Below are 22,662 nucleotides of genomic sequence, written 5' to 3'. Positions count from 1 at the left end.
CTCACCAAAGTCCTTTAAAGTAGGCAGAGTTGGTGCTATGATCTCTACCGCATTATGAGACAAACGAGGATAAGACAAGAGTGTAGCCGTCCAAGGTCATATGGCCATGGAGGGCCAGAGAGGTATTTGAATCCAGGCTCCTACCCCAGTGTTTGCCTTTCTGCTCACGCTTCTGCTGCCAAGCGTGAGCTCTTCTCTGTCAGATCATGCAGTTACTGTTAGCTAAACCCAGTGGCTCCCAAACCCGACTCAGCGTCAGAACCACCTTTCTGGTTAGTTCTAAGCAAATACTTAGTTGCCAGCTTTTTAAAATACTTCTCCCCAGATGGAGGGATCAAAATCATCCCTAGGGCTGTGTGTATAAGTGTGTGTGTGCTGGGGTGGGAAAGCGGGGAGAAAGGAGTCTCTCCTATTTAGTTTTTAACAAGACTCCTAGGTGATATTTGTTGTGCCCTTACAGCCTGCTTGGTACTGTCCTCTCACCAGTGACGGGAAAGGGCTCTAAACGCTCATGGTTATTTCAGACTCCATGCCTTGAGTCATGCAAATGTCTTCCAGTCCTAATCATTTTGCCTGCCTTCTGCCTACCTGGATCCTACGCATTTTCAAGGACCCGCTCAAGTCCTTCTCACCTGGCTGTGATCGCTCCCTTCCACATCTGAGTGCCCCCTGGCAGGTGAGAGGGTGGAAGGACTGAGTGTCAGATCCCTGACTCTGTGCGTCTTCCCAGTGTCAGCCTGTGAACCATCACAGCAACATGCTGAGATCAGGGTTATCATCCCCATTTCAAAGACGGGGTAAGTGAAGAAACTTGGCCAAGGCCAACACAGCCAGTCAAGCGTAGTTTCATTCAGCTTTAAGTTCCTGCCCTTCCATTCACTCTGTTGAGTGTTTCAGTCCGGTGCTTGTCTCACCAGCAAGAGTACTTTTGTGCTATAATAGAGAAACTTTGTTTTACATTAAGGAAAATCTTTTAGCTCTTACTATATAATTCACGTGGTAAAATAACCTAGCTGTTGAAGAAGTAAAAGAAGGCTTTCTTACTTTTTTTGTGAACCACTTGCTAGCAAGCTTCGAAAAGGTAAACTGATATTGATAGAGGTAGGATATTTGTTTATTCAAAGTCTTTCATATTTAAAGGAAATACCAGCCAACATGGTTTTCTCTTCTTTCTTTTCGTGAAAAAAAAAAAAATGTTAGAGAGAGTAGAATCCTTGTAGATCTCAGTTATAAAACAAATACTCAGTTGCCAGTCACATAAGGGCCCATTGCTTAATTAAAAGGGGGCAAAGAATACCCCCTGGCTCTCAGGGTTTTTTTTTTTTAATACACATGAGGAGGCATTGCTTGATTCCTTTATTTCTTAATGAATATCATATTCCAGATACTCTGCTTTTCTATGCATTGAGAATAAACAGATGAAAAATATACTAAGCCTTACCCTCAAGGACTGATGGACAAGTGCAGAAGTAGAAGAGTGCCCACGATGTAGCGGTAGATCAGAGGATGGGGTGATGAACTTGGCCTGCTTCGGAGAAGATAGGACCCCTGAGTTGGGCCTTCAAGAAGAGGAATTACACTCTAAGTGCGGGGAGGAGAAAGCACATGGAAAGAATCAGAGGCATGAAGTTACAGGAGTAATTATTCAGTATTGCTGGTACCTTGGGTTGGGAGGGAGGGCCAGTGAAGGAAAGAGTAGGGAGGTGGGCAGAGTCCAGACAACAAGCTCATGGAGCTCATGTATGACTTCCAATGCTATATCAGAGAGCCTGTGAATTATTTTCTGATTCTAGGACTTTATGCTTGTATGAATCCATTTTCCTTTGTCCATCAGCATTTGGTATAAGCATCACAAGCCCTTGTTTATTTATTTACTTTTTTTTTGTCCTTTTGCTATTTCTTGGGCCGCTCCCGCGGCATGTGGAGGTTCCCAGGCTAGGGGTTGAATTGGAGCTGTAGCCGCTGGCCTACGCCAGAGCCACAGCAACGTGGGATCTGAGCTGCGTCTGCAACCTACACCACAGCTCACGGCAACGCCAGATCCTTAACCCACTGAGCAAGGGCAGGGATCGAACCCGCAACCTCATGGTTCCTAGTCAGATTCGTTAACTACTGCACCATGACGGGAACTCCAAGCCCTTGTTTATTTTTATATCCATCTTTTCTAAGTTATCTTGCTCTACAGCTTTCAAGAATAATGGTTAGGAATTCCTGTCATGGCTCAGCAGTAACAAACCCAACTAGTATCCATAAGAACGCAGGTTCAATCTCTGGCCTTGCTCAGTGGGTTAAGGATCCAGCTTTGCCCTGAGCTGTGGTGTAGGTCACAGATGTGGCTCAGATCCCACATGGCTGTGGCTGTGGCATAGGCCAGCAGCCACAGGTCTGATTAGATCCCTAGCCTGGGAACCTCCATATGCTGCAGGTACAGCCCTAAAAAAGACAAAAAAAAAAAAAAAAAAGAATGGTTAAAGCATCTTTTCCTGCATGGGTGTTACAAAGAATCTGAGGTCTTCTGTGGCTTCTAAAGATGACTTCTATTAAATTAGCAGAATCCACAGAAACTCCTGTGAATTCCCAGTTTCCAGACTCATTTCTTTGGGTTTCATCACACCAAGCCTTGGTACAGTTGCTTGGATTTACAAGTTTAAGGTTAAAATGTGTGTCCAATGTACATGTGATATATTCCAGAGACTTGGTAGTCTAGAATTTCTGCAATAAAACTAATGTGAGTTCTTCATCTATTTTTCATAGGGCTTTTGGGCAATAGTTACTTAAAAAGTGCCCCCTTAAAAAGAGATCTGAAATGGATCTCGAAGGCTTATATTTAATCATAAGCATTTATTAATGACCTACATTGTGCAGAATTGTGGTACCAGGTACTGGGCACACAAATATGAATGAGATAAAATCTTTTCTTCCAAGGAACTTCCAACTGTTGGTGATTTCTTATAATTCTTAAAAGAAGTATTATAATTCTCTGATTTATATATATATAAATAACCATTGTAAGATACAATGGTTTTAGGTCAGTAGTTTCAAAGGTTTTATAAAATTTCAAGAAAAATAGTTGAGTTCTTTGATTATGCATAAGCTCAGCCTCTCATGGAAAGCGGGATTTATTTATCCAACGTACAGACTAGAGGCCAGGGCGGAAAGAGCCAGAAGGAAAGTACTAATTCGTGGTGCACAACTTGAGACTCTCCATTGAACAGCTGCACTGGAACACTCACTCTTTTTGTTCACATGGAGCTGCTCTCTGGAATCCTCAGATATCTGCAGTGGCCTGAGGGTTCCTCAGATGTCGCCAGGGCAACAACAAAGTAACACACATGAAGCAGTCCCTCTGTGGCATTCTTTATGAAAAGCATTGAGTTGAATTATTGCACAACAAATCATCTGCATATGAAAGGCAGTGAACTGTTGGAGAACCCAACTGACAACAATGCCGAATTTGATTTCTATCTCTGCTGATAACTTACTGGTACCCTTAGAAATCTTGTTGTGACTCCAACCCCTTATTTAGAATGTGGGAAATACGAACACTGTATTTAAGACCTCAAGGCAATTACGAGCTAAATTTAGGGAGACTGTTGAGACAGAAAAAACTTTCATCTCCCCCTAACCCTGTCCCTCTTACCCTTTCTTGGTCAACCTTTCAAAATGATTAAGAAATGTCCAACTCTGGCTGAAAGCTTTGCTCCCCTCCATGGAGTTCCTAGCAGAACAGACAGCAGCTGCATTGACTGAGTCCTTACCACGTGCCAGAGACTGTGCTAATAAGCATTTCACACGCATTGTTTTATTTCATCCTAACGGCTTACAGGGTCGGTGTTAGTAGCATCTTCATTTTATAATGAAGACACTTAAGCTCTAAAATGCATGCAGCTCTTGGCCCAGGTTCACAAAGCGAAGGGCTCTTCCAAAGTGAAGATTAGAACCAGGTGATCTATCTTGGGAGCCCGCAAATTTCTATACTTACTGGTTTAGAGGGAACTATACATCACATCGCATCCCCTGTCATCGCTATACCTGGCTTCTGCATAATCCTAAAGCCATAGATAGGAATCTTCATAGTGGGAAAAACAACTTCTACAGACCAAGTTTATTATTTCAAGAAGGCCCATGGAGAGAGAGTATATGAAAAATAAACAACATGTGATGCTTTAGGCATGATTAAACGAAAATAAGGCGTTTTGAAAAATATGCTAAAATATTTATATCCCAATGATATTGTCTTTAGTGACCTAGCCCCTTATGCCAACAAGGCTTGAAGCTCTTCTCGGGAACTGCCACTTATGAACCACACAAGAAGACATGTCTCACTCCTTTTTTGGTCAGATTACAATTTTTGGATCCCAAAGAAAACTAATCGCTTCTTTTCGCCGCATTTGACCATCAACGTCTTAACAGTTTTTAGAGAGTAAGTCCATTCTCAAAGTGCAAAAAATTGGCACGATTGTTACATATTTGAAAGGACAGATTTCCCCATCTTTTAAAATCTTATTTATTTAGAATTATAAAAATAACATGTTGATTATAAAGATAACATGCTGATTATACAAAGCACCCAAAGATAGTCACTACATTCTTCTAAAGTGTGCTCAAAAGAGCACTTTGAAATATCTTAAGCCAGCCATCCAGTCAGTCGGTACTTTTTAAAATAAATGGGGTCTCCCAAGAGAATTCCTTTGATGGAGACAGCAGATAGAGGGCTGTTAGAGGTATTTAAATGACAACATTGCTTTATAATCACAAATGGTGTGTGGTGTTCTAAGATGGAAGCATTATTTGTAAATCAACATACAGTTATTTCTTAGATGCACCATTTGCTCAGGGGAAGATTTAATAGCTACCACTTTTTTTTTTTTTTTTTGTCTTTTTGCTATTTCTTTGGGCTACTCCATCGGCATATGGAGGTTCCCAGGCTAGGGGTCGAATCGGAGCTGTAGCCGCTGGCCTACGCCAAAGCCACAGCCACGCGGGATCCGAGCCGCATCTGCAACCTACACCACAGCTCACAGCAATGCTGGATCCTTAACCCACTGAGCGAGGCCAGGGACCGAACCCGCAACCTCATGGTTCCTAGTTGGATTCGTTAACCACTGTGCCACGACGGGAACTCCAGTAGCTACCACTTTTTGAATGCAACAAAGTACCAGGCACACAAGTTACTGTATTTAATACTTAACACAGGGGGAGTTCCTGCGATGGCATAGCGGAAACAATCCGGCTAGCATCCGTGAGGACGCGGTTAGTTCCCTGACTTGCTCAGTGGGTTAAGGCTCCGGTGTTGCCTTGCCGTGAACTGTCGTGTAGGTCGCAAACATGGCTCGGATCCCGCATGGCTGTGGCTGTGGCGGAAGCTGGCAGCTGCAGCTCCAATTCCACCCCTAGCCTGGGAACCTCCATATGCCGTGGGTGCGGCCCTAAGAAAAAGACAAAATAAATAAATAAAATTTAGTTATTTTTTATTGACGTATAGTTGATTTACAGTGTTTTGTTAGTTTCAGGTGTACAGCAAAGTGGTGTGTGTGTGTGTGTGTGTATATTCTTTTTCAGTTTCTTCCCTCTTATAGGTTATTACAAAATATTGAGTATAGTTCCCTGTTCAGCAATAGAGTAATTCCGCATTGTCTGTTTTATATATAGTAGTGTGTATATGATAATCCCAAACTCCTGATTTATCCCTCCCCTCTTCCCTTTTGGTAACCACAAATTTGTCTACTATGCCTGTGGGTCTATTTCTGCTTTGTATATACATTCTTAAGTTACTAAATAAGGTGACCTATGTGAAGGCATTTAGACAAAGTCCTTTCATTAACTCTGGAGTTTTAGCACAGAGGAATCACCTGGGGTGTGTCTTCAATGTACGTAATCTGAGAGCTGTTGGTCAGAAAGCCAGGTCGAACGGACGAAGACCCGGGAACCTGCCTTTTTAAGATGATTTCCAGAGACTTGTGAAGCTGTTGGTCTGTGAGACACACTTCAGAAACACCATTTTATCACGGAGCGGATGCTCTAAATATGGTTTCCTTTCCTCTCCCTGAATGTCTGAATACAGGAAGAAAACCAAAGACAATAGGTTAAAACCAGAGTTCCCTCAGTTCATAGGGTGCTGTATCTGCTTTCTATTACCTAATTGAAATACACCAAAATGCAAATCCATTTCAAATTTAAGCTCTTCCTTGATGAGACTCTGTAAAAATTGAGTGTACAAAAGTGGTGCTCGAGTGAAGAAAGTTCCCACAATAGCTGTGGTTTGATACATCTCTTCAGGATTCCTCAGCATGAGCAGCAGCTAGAGTAATGCCAGGTGGGGATGCTGGGGATTTCCTGTTTATTCTTTTTTACCTACTAAAATGATTTTATACATCCTGTGATTTTTTTTACAGTTGTTCTGAGAGGAAGCTCTTGCGTTTAACTCCATTGAAATGTAGTGTTTATGTTTTTGGAGGAAGGGAAGATGGGGATAAATCTTCTTTGCACTTTTCATGAGTTAATGAATTATGTATTCTTCCAGCTTTACTTTTCAGCTGTCGATAACAGGGACAATGTCAGACTTCATAGGACTGATGATGGATTCCTAAGGTTCCTAAGTTATGTGTCAGACAGGAGGCAATGTATGCATTTGGGCGGCGGGGGGGGACTCTTTCCCCGCCCCCTTCTTTTCCTGTCCCCCTGGCATGTAGCGTTTGGATCGCTTAGTCAAGCTCATAACAGGATGGGCAAGAGGAGGGGATTAAAACTAAAACTCTTCCAAGTATCTCACATAAAAAAGGTTTTGGGAAGAAAGGGATGCAGAATCCTGGGTTATATCAAGATATTTTATATTAATCTTAAATGTTCTTCACTCCTTTCCTCTCTATGCAGAGCATAATTAGGAGGTGTCTATGGGCAGAGCTATTGGTGGATGTCAGCAAGCAAAGTGTATGGGAAAGGCTTCATCCTTTTCTCTTCTGGAGCTCTTGAGGCCTGATATGTCAGCCTTTTTAGGGCTGGATAAAGGCTAGAGATAAGGGTTAAGGTGCACCTTCACTATTCAATGTCAGTAGGAAGTACTGCTGGTTGCCCATGAAGCACAGTTGTTCCTGAGATGTTTTCAGAGGAAAAAGTGGGTAGTCTGTGATACTCAAGCAAACTAATGACAACCTTTTTCTGTTGTGTAGGTTCAGAATCCTTTCAGTTTGCTCATTAAAAAGAGAGAAAAATATGTGATATATACTTTTGATATACAAGGAGGAAAAAAAAAAAATCATTGACAGTGAAACAGACCCAGCTACCCAGGTAGGGCCAGTAGGAATGACACTTACTACAGCGCCTAGGACAGTAGCACCCCTTTTCAGAAGGGAAGGTTTTAGGGATCAACTTGACATAGATATAGAAGATCAACATATGATGATCAGTCTGCAAGTATTTGTTACCACCTTCAACATACTCAAAAGACGCATATAACCTTTAACCTTTTTAGGTGACGGAAATGGAGTTTGTTTGTTTGTTCATTTTAATTTAGGTAATCCAAATACCTTAATCCTTTGAAAACATACACATTTGGAAAACCACCTGTAACATCTCTTTAACACTGAGTGAAAGATAAAAAAGCAGTGAGATCAGTGGGGGATAGGAAGGCGATAAAACAGTACATACCTCTCCCTAAAGAATTTACATGAGTAATTTCAAGATGTTTTTGTGAACAAGTTGAGAATTTTTTTTTTAAGTAGAAAGAAACAGTCTTGATGAATATCTTGACTTTGAAGCTTGAATTTGAATTTTCTCTTCGACGGTACCTTTTGGGTTTGGGCTTGATATAGCTGCATCATAAAAACACACACTGACAAAATCTATTAAGAAGTTTTAATTCTGGATAAAGTAAATCTGGTGTCTGAGTTAGGTATCAGCCCTCACTCTTGGCATAAGGAGCTTTTGTTATGCAGGAATGCCCCAGCTGGGGAAATGCCAGTTAATAGATTCAGACAGAAGGATTTTGATGAGCGGCTGCACTGTTCACACCCCTTTAGCAAATGTTTTCGAATATTCTCAAGTAACACCCTTAACTTGAAAACAAATATGGATTTGCTTACTTTAGAGTCAATGGTAATTATTATCATTAGGAGTATATACAAATATCTTCTGTTTTTGCATATTCAAGGGCTGAATTCATATGTCACATTATATCTCTAGACCTTTGGCTGCCTTGTACATACAGAGAAAACACACATCGAATTTAAAACAGGCTTTGGCAGAAAATTATTTCAGCTGTTGTGAAATACGGCACTCTTTAAAACAACTTCCCTCCCCCTCAAGTCCAAGTGATCGTCAGCTGTGGAAATAGCTTATGAAATTCCCAAGAGGGATGCAAGAAGATCCGTCATTCCTTTGTCCCCAGTGGAGACTGTGAAACCAGACCAAAGGGGATAACATTAGGAGCGACATCAGGCTGTGCCAACGGGCAGGGAAGAGGGCGTTTCTCACCAGAGCCGTTTCGTGGGGTCCAGCGGTCTCTTCGTGAGCATGAGTTACACCTCTGGCCACGTGTTTGGTCAAAGCCAGTTCTTCCCTGGGACTAACGTAATTGAAGGCCAGAGACTCGGGTTGAAAGTGTAGGAAAATGAGAAGGCAGGAGATACGAGGAAATGCTTGGAGGTGGAAGTGTGTGTATGAACATACCGAGTGCATTTTCAGGGGGCGAGGCGCTTTGCCGCGCGTTGTGGGTACAGCTGAAAAGCAAGGATCTCCTAAATCTTGTTGTCAAGGGATAGACTGACTGTATACCATCAAGAGCACATTTAATTTTTTTAATTACCGTTGTGGAAAGTGCCATGTAGGGGAAGGAAGGGTGCCCTGGGCGTGTAGCAAGGGGACCGAGCGTGTCTGGAGGGCTGGAGAACGCTCCCTCCAGGAGCAGCGTTTGAGCTCAGTTCTAGAGCGCAGTATCATTCCTTAGCATTCAAGTTTTTCAAAAGCATTTAAGTCAATGGGCACAGCGTATGGGAAGGGTCGGAATCAGGAAAGCTCTTGGGTCAGAACAGGGATTGGAAGGCAACTGGTGTGACTGGAAACAGAGAATCGGTAGGGGACAAAGCTGACCGGCGCCGTTCACACAGCATTTCACCTTCCTGGGGGGCCTGCTTCACTTTTATTCTGTGTGTGCACGGTAGTGGCTCTGGTTGGTGCTACTCATTTTTTGGTTGAAAGAAAGAATGTTGTGACTTCAAAATTATTCTTTTATTCTGTTACGGTTTTTACCTGTCTCTGTCTCCATCTCTGGTTGGTTTTGTTTGTTTGTTTGTTTGTTTTTAAGTGTATGCTTCTTGTGTCTCGTAAAAAAAGTCATAATGGCGTGGAAAATTTAATATCTACCGTGCCTTGCATATCTTTCAAAAATTGGAATATCAGTTCAAATTCATAGAAATGTGAACTATCTTAGGTTATCATGGGATGTGTTGATTTAGGTTTTAGATAATGGCTGTCTCTTCTTTCTAACTTCTGGAAGGCTTGGTTTAGAAAGAGGAAAAGCAATCAACTCTTGTGTACCAAAATAGAAGGCTTTCCAGATCCTATTTATGAATAGCTGAATGGCTTTTCCGCAGATTTTACATCACATCTGCATGTGCAGCAGCTGCTAGGTCATTCCTAAAACTCTAGCATTTGTTCATATTTTAAGATGCTCAACATTTTTATGAACAGATGTAAGTGTGCAAGTTTTATTTGAAGAAAATGCCTTTCCAAGTTGCAAAATATAATTTCTGTTTCATTTGATAGGGAAATGAAAAATATGAGGTATGTTTTCTAATGTACTTCTGGTGGTTTAACTTCTCAGCCAACCATGTAGAGAACAGCATAAACCACAGACGTTGGGCTCCTTCCACCTGTCAGACAAGGTTTTACTGACGGCATTGTTTTGAAGACTCGTGTCACTAAGACTCAGGGCTGTTTATTTGTACACTGTGTACATCATGGAGAAATATAAGCCATTCTTGCTGACTGTCATCGTCAGATCGCAAAGTTATAGAAGTGAGGCTAGAGACAGTGATGAGTAGTGATACGAAATTGGTAAATGACCTTGGTTTCGAAATGAGAGAGAGTGTTTGTTAGGCAGTTGCTCACATGCTAATGGCAACACTGTGATTGATGAATGGTGAATGGATGGGATCCGCTGGACACCTGCTTTGTTAAGGACATTCTTTTGCTCACAGGTCATGGCAGAAGGGGCGGGGGAGACAGAGAGAGAGAGGGAGAACACAGTCTCTGCAAATCAATAAAAATTGAACCTGATGGACAAAATAAGTATTTTTGATGACACTTAAAAAAAAATCACAAAAATTACCAATGAATGCTCTACCGAGTTTATAAATACTAAAAAAAGGAAGAAGAAAGCATAGTCTTATCAGCAAGGGTTATTGATAGAAGGCCTCTGAACAGAGATGATTTTGGCTTGCCTGAGGAGGAAAATAAGTGTTCGAGTTGAGGTCCAGAAGAGGAGGGGAGCCCTGCTTCTGTGTCTCTTGCCACCGTCTCCCAGCTCTGTGGCTGGAGGCAAGATACCTCACCCCCCAGACTCAGTTTTCTCATCTGTAAAACAGGGCCAATCATCGTCTTGTTATGTGATGTTAAATAATATACACGAGAGGGGTTGATGCCACAGGGTAAGTGCTTAAAGTGTCAGCTTTTACTCTTTATTGTCATTATTCAGGAATAGAAATAGTAAGAAATCAGGGCTGTTAGATGCAGAGAAGGCTGTATACAAAAGCACAGAGGAAGGAGCAGTTAGAAATAATTTAATCAGTTTTAAACAAGAGAAATGTTATTTCCAGCAGGTTAAATACATTAAATATTTAAATTAAATACACAGTATTTAATGATCTCCGCAAAGTTGATTGTGAAGCTTTTACGTGGTCATAGAAATCTAGAGATGGTTCCATACACCCAGAATTAGAAGTAGGTCTAGCGACTGACCTTCGCCGATGTGATTCTAACGGAGGGAGGGCTGTTCACTTGGACTGAAAGTTTGCCAGTCCAGTTTTGCATCTACAGTGGTGTACATGGAAAGTCAGTATTGTGATCACTTGAAAAAATCTCTGGGCAGGGAGTTCCCACTGCAGCTCAGTGGAAACCAATCCAACTGGTATCCACGAGGATGCGGGTTCCATCCCTGGCCTCACTCGGTGGGTTAAGGATCCCACGTTGCCATGAGCTATGATGTAGGTCGCAAATGGAGCTTGGATCCCGTGTTACTGTGGCTGTGGTGTAGGCCGTTGGCGGTAGCTCCAATTCGACCCCTAGCTTGGGAACTTCCATGTGCCGTGTGTGTGGCCCTAAAAAGCAAAAAAAAAAATGTAGAAATGTAACCTGGAGAAACATACATAAAATGTGTGGTATCAGTATACTCTGGGAATTTACTGTTTCTAAAACAATCACGAGAGGAGAGCTGGGAAGAAGACCTGACACATTAGGGTTGTATTCAGAACAAGGCCATGTTCTTACCCTAGTTCACCAACCACTACACACACAACTCCAAGAAGCCTGCAATGCCCTGACCCCAGCACAGGCAGAACCCTGGAATCTAGTGTGTGGCCTCTGGGCTGGGGCAGGGGTAGAAGAGCCCTAGAGAAAGAGCTCCTGGCCCAGGCCACTCAACAGAGCTGACTCTATCCTCTTATGTAAAATAGGTACCTATAGTCTTTGTATAAAGACTAAAAGAAATTACTTTTGGAGGAAAAAAAAATCACTAACTATAGGGCCTACAACAATTTACATAGTCAACAATTGCTCTTTAATTCTTTTTTTTTTTTTTTTTTTTTTTTTGCTTTTTAGGGCAGCACCCACAGCATATAGAAGTCCCCAGGCTAGGGGTCCAATCAGAGCTGCAGCTGCCCGCCTACACCACAGCCACAGCCATGCGAGATCCGAGCCACATCTGTGACCTACACCACAGCTCAGGGCAAAGCTGGATCCCAGACTCACTGAATGAGGCCAGGGATTGAACCTGCATCCTCATGGATACAAGTCAGCTTCGTTTCCGCTGTGCTGCAGCAGGAATCCCCGCTCTTTAATTCCAAAAGAAGCCAAAAGCTGTAATCACCTTGATTTGTTTTAAATATCTATTGGTAGGCTCCATGATTATGGCTCTGTAAATATAGGGTCATTTAATATGACAGTAATAGGCACTGCTGCTACCCAGTCTTACAGAGGAGGAAACCGAGGTGGAGTGAGGTGAAATAATTGTCTAAGTTCAGGCAGTTAGCAAGCCTCCAGGCAGGGACAGTCTGGTTCTTCCAAAGGTGTGCCCTCACCCCTCAGGCGGTAGGGTCTCAACTGTATTGAAAGTAGACTAAGGAGCATACGAGTATAGGCATCTTGTCTCTGTTGTGGTTTTGGACAGATTTGAAGCTTTTGTAGACTTAGAAACAGTAGCTGTGGAATTGAAGGAGATGTTCTAACTCATCACCTATGAGGCCAGCTCCTCATCTTACAAGTTCTCTCTGAAGGCCAGAGAAGTTACGTGATCGACTCAGCATCACAGCGATCTAGGTATAGCGGAAATGTGGCCGGAACCGAGGTCTCCTGATTCAGTGCTCTTTCCATGGTGCTGCCTTTCCGTCTTTACAGGAGAAAATTTAGTTGTTGTTAAAAAAAAAAAAAAATCACATTTTTTTTGAAAAAAAATTAATTGGGATATAATGCACATAAAATTCACCCTTATAAAACATATATTCACAAAGTTGTACAACCTTCCTCACTCTCTAATTTTCATCGCCCCAAAAAGCCTATTTGCAGTTCTCCCTTCTCCCAGTTCTTGGCAACAGCCAAACTACTTTCTGTCTCTATAAATTTGCCTATTCTGGATGTTTCATGTAAGTGGAATCATACAATTAGGTGCCTTTGTATCTGGCTTCTTTTACTTAACTAATGTTTTCAAGGTTCATCCACATTGTAGCAGGTATTAGTGCTTTTTTCTCTGTGTGACTGAACTGTATTGTATGGATATACCACTTTTTTGTTTATCTGTTCATCAGTTGATGGATGTCTGGGTTGTCTCCACTTTTCAGCTGTTACGGATAATGCTTCTGAGTGTGTTCGTTTACATATTTTTGTGTGAACAGATGTTTTCAATGTTCTTGGATATATATCTATGAGCAGAAAAGAGGGCAAGGAATGAGCCCTGAGACACGGCAGCCTCAGAGGTCAGCAAAGGAAGAATCCATGAAGAACTGAGGTGGCACAAAACCAGGAGAGCAAATCTCAGAAGCCAAGGAAAGAACGAATTCCAGGAAGGAAAGCAAGACCAAAAGTGTCAGAAACTTCTGAGACATCAGGAAGGATAAGGACACTTAACTGTCAAGATGGAGGTCACTGGTGGCCTCGAGAAATGTGGCTGCCCTGGGGTGGTGGGAACCGAAGCCCGAAGGATTAGGTTGTTGGGGAAATAGAGAAGGGAGGAATGGGTGAAGCAGCGACGGCAGGCAGTCAGTCCCAGGAATAGGTGCTGTAGTGCCTGTGCGATAACATTACTGATGCATGTAATTTGAGATTCAGTTCAGAGGCATCACGATTTGCTGGAAAGAGCACAAGCTTTGGAGTCAGACACACTGGAGTTCAGCTCGCAGCCATAGCACCTGCTTGCTGCGTAACCTTAGGCAAGCAACTGTCTAAGTCTCTGGACCTTATTTTTCCCCATCTAGAAAATAGAGACATCACACAATCATCCACCAGTGCCGTGAAGACTAGAGATGATAAGCAGCCCATCCTGGGACAGCTTCTGGCCCACAACAGTCACACTATAAAGTGTCAATTTTATGTTACTAATTTTACTTTTTATTTATTTTTTAATTTACCAACCAAAACCAAGATTGCTGGTATTCTATGTTACTTATTATAGAAAAATCCATTGCTTTGTAACCAGGTGACTGGAAAGACTTCACAAAAGAGGAGTCACTTCTGTGTTTTGATAGATTATTAAAAGCTTTCTTGGCAAAGAAGGTCCAGAGGCATATTTTGATGGGGGAACCACGTGTGGGAAATAGCATGTATGTCGGGAGGGTGCCTGAAGTAAGAGACAAGGTTGGAGATAAGGGCTGCAGGCAGAGTTTGAAGACCCTTGTAAACCATGTCAAAACAAATGTAATCTGCATATAATCTTGAAAAGATAAATTATACATCATGATAATTATTTCCATTTTATTTATTTCCAAAGCTCAGCGTCTCCATGAACTTGAGTTGTAAAGCAACTACGCTTACTCAGCTGAAGAACAAGGGGGTAAATAGGATTCAAGATGCCACAAAAGCCCCTGGCATTCACTTTAAAAATAAATTTACAGCCATCTGGGTGCATCAGCCATTGCTCCCAAAACACTGGTGCCTGGATGGCAGTCTGATGAAACCTTCATGATTTCAGGGGAAAAAATGTTATGTGAGGCTTCTAACTGATAATTTTTCCTTTGCTTTGAGGCTATGGCCTTTCTTCTCTTTGATGTTTAAAATGCCATTTTTTTTTTAATGAAATGATAGTTGTGGTGTTTGAATGCCTTGACCTAGCAAAATTAAAAGGTAGATAACTTCAGTTTTATGCCTAAAGTTTCTTTTGAAATGATTCCCAGTCTGTAAATCTCAAAGTCTGGGATTATGTCTTAAAATACACTATTCTTGAAATCTGTAAACAACTGTTTCACTTAATAATGAAGGCATCACAAAAAGCCTCTAAATGCCATTGCTGTTAATAGATAATCACTGAGCCAATCAGGACTCCCTGAAGGTTTTCTTCTCATGCCGCAGGCAGTTGTTTGCAAGTCCCTAAAAGAAGTTTCTGTATGCATACAAAAGATGAAGTCTGGTATATACATAAATACATAATTGTGACTCCAGCCTCTCCTGAATGAGGTTGACCAGATGTTTAGATCATACAGAATATTCTTGCATGATCTCAGTTCAATGGAAAGATTTGATGAACTGGATGAAGTGGAGAAGTGAAGTTTTACAGGAGTGTTCATGGGCTAAATCAAGTTTCTGTAGGTTTTGTTTCACATTTGTATTACTGAGACAAGGGGAACTGTGTTTCAGCTTGATAAAATATTTTAGGAAGTGTCTTATGTTATTTCTCCCAAAGGATGTTTTGATTATGCATGTCATTCAGATTTTACATAAACCTAATGTAAGTCACCGTAAGCGTGGACTCTCCTAAACTGAAAACAAAACAAAACGAAAAAGGTATTTGTGTGTCATTTGTTTTATCTGTCTCGTTCTATAAACTAAATATTCTTAGTGGTCACATACATTCTAAACAGAGTATATTGCCAGGTACTGTGATTATAAAAAGGCAATTTTTAGTCTTAACTTGATTACTAGGTATTAGACAGTTGGCAGTAAAGCACTAGGACAAGCTAGTACTGGAGAAGGATGCCGGCTTTGGTGCTCTGACAGACATGGGTTTGAATTCAGCTACCTGACAGTTGTAATTTTTGCTTGGTGTTCTGGGGAGTATCACAGAGAGCCAAAAAAAAAAAAAAAAAAAAAAAAAAAAAGAGAAGAAGAAAGAAAGAAAGAGTTGGAATGAGTAGGTTGTAAAATGTTCTTCAGAATAGTGACTCTCAGGATGCGTTTTTAAGAATAAGTAGAAATTTATCAGAGGATGAGGAGGGAAGGACGCTCTGGGCAGGGATGAGCAGCATGCACAAGGACATCTAGATATGAAGCCCTAGCAGGTTGGAAACAAAGGGTCTAAGATTACTGACTCCAAATCAGGATGTCTGAAGGACATACAAGTGAAAATAATCAGTGGGGTTGGTGGCTTCTGCCTGTCGGATTCATATGAATGTTGGTTAATAAAGTAAGCACTTATTCATGTTACATGGCAGTGAAATTTCCCCCTTGGGTAGCGGATTCCTTATTCTAAATGCCCTGTTTATCTAAAAAAATCCAGATATCTAGGGAATGAACTTATGATAAATATTAAAAGAAATCTTCCCAACAATAACATTTTAAATTATACTTATCTTTACTAGATGCTGATACAATTCTTACTTATTCATGTTCCTAGATAATCTACAGTATTTTGAAAATATTCAACATCAAGGATAGCCGTTTTACTAGGCAATTAAAAGGAATTATGGTTTGGGGTTCAGAACTTGTTCTACTAACTAAGATGTAAATACTTCAGAACTTGCTATATTTGGCTAAGGGAGAACTGAGAATGTGTTACCTAAGAAAAGACTTCTAGGAGTTCTGCTGTGGCTCAGCAGTTTGAGAACCCTACAGAGTGTCTCTGAAGATGCAGATTTGATCCCTGGCCTCACTCAGATGCCGCTCAGATCAGGTGTTGCTGTGACTGTGGCATATGCTGGCTACTGTAGCTCCAATTCAACCCCTTGACTGGGGACTTCCATATGCTGCAGGTGCAGCCTTAAAAAGAAGAAGGAAAAAAAGTTAACTTTCCTACTAAATACTCATGGCCATTAGTGGCCATCCATCCTATCAGCTTCTATAGAATCAGGTGCTTAAAAAATAAATAAAAAGACAAGACTTAACGAATGGATCATACTTCATGGAATGTTGTTGTTCCTTTGATCTGAATGAGATGTTCCAAAATAAAATCCCAAAAGCATAGTGTAAACAATGTCTCTTAACCAATTAAGTCTCTGAATCCAGTAATTTACATACTTACCTAGCAGAGTTTTTGTTTGTTTTGATTTGCAGAGGAAAGCTATGTCACCACATGTCTACTCAAATAAATTAACATTGCCATCTAAACTGACTCATTTGAAAGGAACAAGTCTTCATAGCAAAAAGAGTAACATATGCGTGCCAAAAACATTGAAATGGACAGAGTTCTCATTTTCTTCTTGTTTTAACGATGCCATCTCTCGACTTTTACATGCGCCCTGAGTCAAGCACAGATGCTAAAGTGTAGAATCATAGAAAATGAGAGGATAGGGTGCGGTGAAGAGAAGGGACTGGAAACGAGGAAAGGAGTAGGAAAGGCACGATGCATTTCTCAAGGTAGAAATTTAGGGAGGAAGGACCCCTGACAAGGGAATTCCAACTTGAAAGACTATTTTCCCCAGCTAGGTGGCATCTAGAACCTATGATTGCCACACAGAGAAAAGGAAAAAGGAAAAAAGGAATATAGCATTTTCTCCTTAGGGCAGAATGGGTGATTCTCTTTAATAAATGCATGGACTTAAATTATGGAACATCAGATGTTTATTGTCAAAGGAAACTGTAAGATAAACAGTAAAAAATCTTTTATTGGTTCGATATTATTGTGGCTCTTATGTGTATTTCATAAGACAGAACATGGACGTCTGATACAATGCTCCAAGCACAACTTTCTAAAGAAAACCAATAATCATTTGCTCTGAGAGGAACTGTACATTCAATAGTGGACAAATCCTGAAAATTCTTTTTTCTCACAGTGACGGCATTGTGTTCTTCAGTGATTGCAAAAAAAAAAATCACACCATCTTCTTGCCTTTTACATAGAACTTCATAAGATAACCCACATGCAAGGAAAGCAGAGTATAAACAGTATCCCTTACTTATTAAGTTGCTTTCTACCTATACTGCGACCGCCTTTGGCTGCATTCCCTACCGTGGCTGCCTGCTCTCTGAGCCCACCTTCTTCTCTTGAGCCTCTATCCCTATATTAATTCATGTTTGTATCCCCAGAGCCTAAAAGGAGTCCACTACATTCTTTTGACTAAATGAGTAAAGAAATGAATAACTTCAGATGTGATGTGATGAAATATAAATAATACTATAAATTAAAATTTACAGTTTACAAAGCACTGTATGGTATTTTATCCTCAAAGTCATGCTATGAGGTCGCTATATCCTATGTCTGTTTTACAAATAAGGAAACAAAAGTTCAGGGAGGCTAAAGAGGCCTCCCAAGAGCCCAGCTAATGAAGTCATTTAGTTGGAATTTGAACTCAGAGCTTTGCTAAATTCCGATACTTTCTATTGCATTCTGCTGCCTCTAGAAGTATTGTGCACAATGAGTAGAAGCTGAAAGATGATCTCTAATATTTTGAATTTTATTCAGGGCGAAATAAGAAAGCATCCTATTTTTGAAGAGTTTAGAATATTAATAACATTTTATGAATGCTCACATTCATTTGGTTTATTCTTCTTTATGAATGTGAAAGAAGAACCTGCAATGCAAATTTAATATCACAAGAGAGTTGGCAGAATTTTATTAACCTGGCCTCCTAGATTGTCTGCAATGATGTAATTACTGCTATTTATCAGTCTGTGCAGATGTACTCAATTATAGCCTAGAGATGTATAACTTTCACTTACAGAGGAGAAGGCTAGAGGGTGCAAAGCATTCTATTGTAATCCTAGGAAGATATTTAAAAAAATATATTTCCCTTTTGCAGCCCTATAATGATTTCCTTTCATGTACTCTTCTCTTGAACTGATTCATACCAGGAAGAACCGCCAGCATCCAGCGTGGGTTGGGTTGGCACACGGGGTGGGGGGCTGGGGGGCTGGGGGGCTGTGGGGCTGTGGGAAGGGGGTGGAGCTGAACAGCATGCTCTCCAGAGAACCAAGTGAGTGACAGCTGCCTGCTGCCATCTAGACTCGCGGTTGAAAAGAGCAGAGATGGCTCCGTGCTCTGTCTTGCTGTATTCCCGACTGTCCAAAGACTAGGAAGTCAAAGACCTTTACAAGTCTGTGTTATTTGTGCACATACGTCCTCTTCCTTCCCCTCAGCAGAGCATAATGTCAGTGGAGACTCTACGTGAAGGTTCTAAAAAATGAATCTGAGGTAGATCATGTATAATACTTGCCAATTACTAGAACGGTGATGCTGTGTAAAAGAATAACGTGAAAATTAAGAATAGGTTGGTCAGGGCTTAAGAGCAGGTATTGTCCCCGTCCTCAAACCACCCCCCAAGGGAAACCTTTTACTCAAAAGAGACTCTTCCCATCTCATCTAATCCCAGTTTATTTTATTTTATTTATTTATTTTTTGTCTTTTTGTCTTTTCTAGGGCCACACCCTCGGCATATGGAGGTTCCCAGGCTAGGGGTTGAATCGGAGCTGTAGCCACCGGCCTACGCCAGAGCCACAGCAACGCGGGATCCGAGCCACGTCTGCAACCTGCACCACAGCTCACGGCAACGCTGGATCCTTAACCCGCTGAGCGAGGCCAGGGATCGAACCCGCAACCTCATGGTTCCTAGTTGGATTCGTTAACCACTGAGCCATGATGGGAACTGCCTAATCCCAATTTAGAATAGCAAATTCTTCCTTATGACTGTCTTTTCTGCTCTTATTGCACACTATGAAAAACTGCAAATTTTAAAGGAACTGACAGATGGCCTGAGTAGAAATAGGAAATCCTAATCCCAGGACAATTGTTTCCCATTATCGTATCTTTTTAGGATCGGTGTTGAGTGGTTTTGAATGAAGTGACAGTTGGACGTGACTGTTCTCTCCTGACCTCCTCTCCTCGGAGCCCACCCTTTGCCTCACCGTGTCTGCCTGTGTTTTGTAAGTGTAGACATTGCACCACCTTCTCTCCTCGGCCCGGCTTTTGTTCGGTCAGGTGTCTCCCTGCAGACAGCTGACCCCCGAGTCCAGTTCTCACTATTGCCTCTGTTGTGAAGACGCCACCTTCCCTTCCTTCAGACCCCTGATGCCTCACCTGAACCTACAGCTGTCTAATGTCACTTGGGACTCCTTCAGAATTCAGAGAAGGTTTCATGGAGGAGGCAGGGCCTGAACTCACTGTAATGTAGGCTCTTCTACATCAGAAAGGCCCAGACAGAATTCTTGACATTCAGCCCTCTGCCCAGTATACAACCAGTGGTTCCCATTAAATCTACATTGCTGTCTGGGTCAGTATTAAGTCTGCAGAAAGCTGTGCTTGTTAGAGAATCATAGAATTAAGCGCTTGGTGAAAGAACTTGGCAAAGCAACCAACATCAGATCCTTGGTGGTCTTGCTGACCTCAGAGCACAGAGGAGGTTCACAGCCCACTGACTGTGGGCAACCATCAGGCACCATGTGGGAGGAAAATGGTAATCTTACCCGACAAATCATGTTTCACCAAGGCGTTTGATTGACAATTTGAAAAAAAAAAATAAGTAAACAGATCAGTTATAGGGTCCAAGTTTGGTTCCTTTAAGAAATGCAGATATGGATGTTGACAATTTTTCCAACATTAAAAAAAAAGAAAGGAACTGTAGGCTCTATTCTCGCATCCATTCCAGGCATGTCTACTCCTGCTCTATTTTCTCCATGTGCTGTGTTTCACTTATATATCCAGGAACATTTTAGTTAGAATAATCAAAGGAAGAAATAAGCAACAGTTAATTGGGAAATGGACTAATTCTAGAGACAACAGTGACCATCATCGTAGGAGGAGAAGGCTGTGATTTATTGTTCTCCCTCCAGAGACTCTCAATAGAGTGGGTTTTGCCAGATCTCCTGAAGCAACTGCTACTATAAAGTTCCATGTGGAGCAGGACTTTTGTCCTTCCAAATATAGTCTCTTTGTATTGAGGGCCAAGAAATCCAATGTCGAATGAAACAATGGAAATCTGCCCAGAAACTTCTGTAAAGAACGATCCCTTTGATAAAACTGACCAATAAGGAAACACCACAATTGCTCTTTTGCCAGAAACTATTTTAAACATTCGATTATAAATGTTTAAAAATGTGACAGCTCACGACCAAGAAGATTCACATTTTGCTTCCCAAAAAGAGAGAGGTGATAGATACAGTATAAGCACAGAAAGATTAACATAACATGTGAAACCCTAATCCCTGTCTCAGGCTGTAGAAGATACAGGGTCTACTGCTAAAATACAGATGGAGAGAATATATGCCAACCTTTAAACTGGATCTGAAGCCCTCCCCCCCAAAAAGTGCTCATGGGTGACAAGGCCTGCTTGCTTATTTCCATAGCATCCTGTACTTTAATAGCTCATAATACTCACTAGAGTTACCTTAATTGTTGATACTTGTCTCCCCCATGTTGGAAAGGTCTACAGACATGCCAAAGTTCCCGGGCCAGGGATTGAACCTGAGCCACAGCAGCGACCCACGCCATAGCAGTGACAATGGCAAGTGCTTTAATCCGCTGAGCCACAAGGGAACTCCCTAATGAAGCTTTAAATGTTTCCTTTTAAGTCTTTGCAGAGAAAATTTGAAAAGTAAACAAATATCTATGATAGAAACACAGTCAAAGAGAAATAACGCAAAATGTCTTGGGGAGCTCACTTGTAGTCAGGATGATGTCCTGTTGTGAAGAATTTTTATAAATAAAATCTATACATTTTAATAATATTTTGGGCAGATCTTGAAGAGACAGTAGAGTTTCAACAGGTGTAGATGCCCAGGAGAGCACTGACTTCTACCGTTTTTTTTTTTGTTTTTTTTTTAACTCTACTTCAAAGAATTTACAGAATTCCTTGATTCAGAGATCTGTAGTTTAAAAATTACACAGAATTCTTATCTTTATGTCTTCAGGGAAAGTTAGTTATTTTTAAGGTGATTATTTTTTAATCACACGGAATGTTGGTAAATGATTTTTAAGGTTTAAAGGGGAAGGATTTCAGAATTTAATCATATGAAATTAATGTTAAATACTAAAACACATTCCTATAAACAACTAAACAGTTTTGGTATCAATAAAAGACTTTACCTCTTTTTTAGAACTCAAGCCCATTTAAACCAATAAAGTCTTTAAGAAAAATGATTTTTACTTTTAGTGATAAATCATATTTAAAATATGCCTAAAATATGTACCTAACCATGTAAGACATCTGTGTCTCCGCAGCGAGCTCAAAACCTCAAAATTAAGTGCTTTCGGCCCACGCCTGTGTCGGCAGCTGGCAGATTTCACAACTTGGGAAAGTCCACAAATTCATCCTCCTTGTTGATGAAGAGAGGGGCTTACAGGAGAACAGTGCCTCTCAAGTTTTAATGTGCCATTGACCACCTGCAACTATTATTAAAATGCAGATTCTGATTTGGTACATCTGAGACAGGGCCCGAGATTCTGCAGTTCCAAAAAGCTCCCCGGTGATCCCCACACTGCTGTTTTTGACCCCACTTCAAGCATCACAGGATTAGAAATCTTTTGAGGCTTCCTGCAGCTGTGGGATCCCAGGTACAGTTTCCTACATGAAATAACCTGGAATGATGGTTTAACTACAAAAGGCTTCTGAAAGCCCTTTGCGATGAATGTGCCCACTGCTCTGCGCTATAACCACGTCAATGCATAGAAATAATTCTCCCTGGATATCTTTGGCATGTGGTATACTCTTTCCCTTCATATGGCCCTGACAAGGCTCCTACCATGGTGGTATTTAAATATCGGTGTATATTTAAATATGCCTCTCTATATAAATATATAATAGGCCTTATGTGACTTTAGACTCCTTTAGGAATCTGGCCGGCAGTTATTGCTTCATCTGTCTATCATAAATTCTAATAATAATTTCTTGAACCCTATTATGTCCAATGACATAGTATAGACTGTATAATGCAAAGTATGTATCTTTACGCTTTATTTTGAAAATATGAACACTAAGTCTAAGAGAGATGCAGGTGAAGTCTAGGGCCACCTAACCAATAAGAGTAGTCAAGATTCAAACCTAAGTCTTACTGGCTCCCAAGCTTTGCTCTTTCTACTACACCACACTGCCTCTC

The 22,662-nt window shown here is 41.1% G+C and overlaps 1 protein-coding gene across 19 annotated transcripts in view; it reads left to right on the top strand.

The window, feature by feature from the left end:
- The window catches only part of STARD13 (StAR related lipid transfer domain containing 13), a 512,485-nt gene that overhangs the window by 304,337 nt on the left and 185,486 nt on the right, over nucleotides 1–22,662 (top strand). For 4 of the 19 annotated variants that reach the window (XM_084981483.1, XM_084981480.1, XM_084981485.1 and 1 more), the window contains one exon: nucleotides 19,386–19,494. The exons of the other annotated variants lie outside the window; for them this stretch is intronic. The gene's annotated coding sequence lies outside the window, so the exon portion shown is untranslated. The remainder of the gene's footprint in view (nucleotides 1–19,385; nucleotides 19,495–22,662) is intronic. 19 annotated transcript variants of the gene reach the window in all.

This window comes from Sus scrofa, chromosome 11 (assembly GCF_054392235.1).
Source record: "Sus scrofa isolate SSC_HxYL_T2T_F1_AM1 chromosome 11, Sscrofa_HxYL_maternal_Yorkshire_Landrace_v2.0, whole genome shotgun sequence".
Classification (NCBI taxonomy): domain Eukaryota; kingdom Metazoa; phylum Chordata; class Mammalia; order Artiodactyla; family Suidae; genus Sus; species Sus scrofa.
Note: the sequence above shows the minus strand (reverse complement) of the source record. Positions and strands in the feature narration are given on the sequence as shown.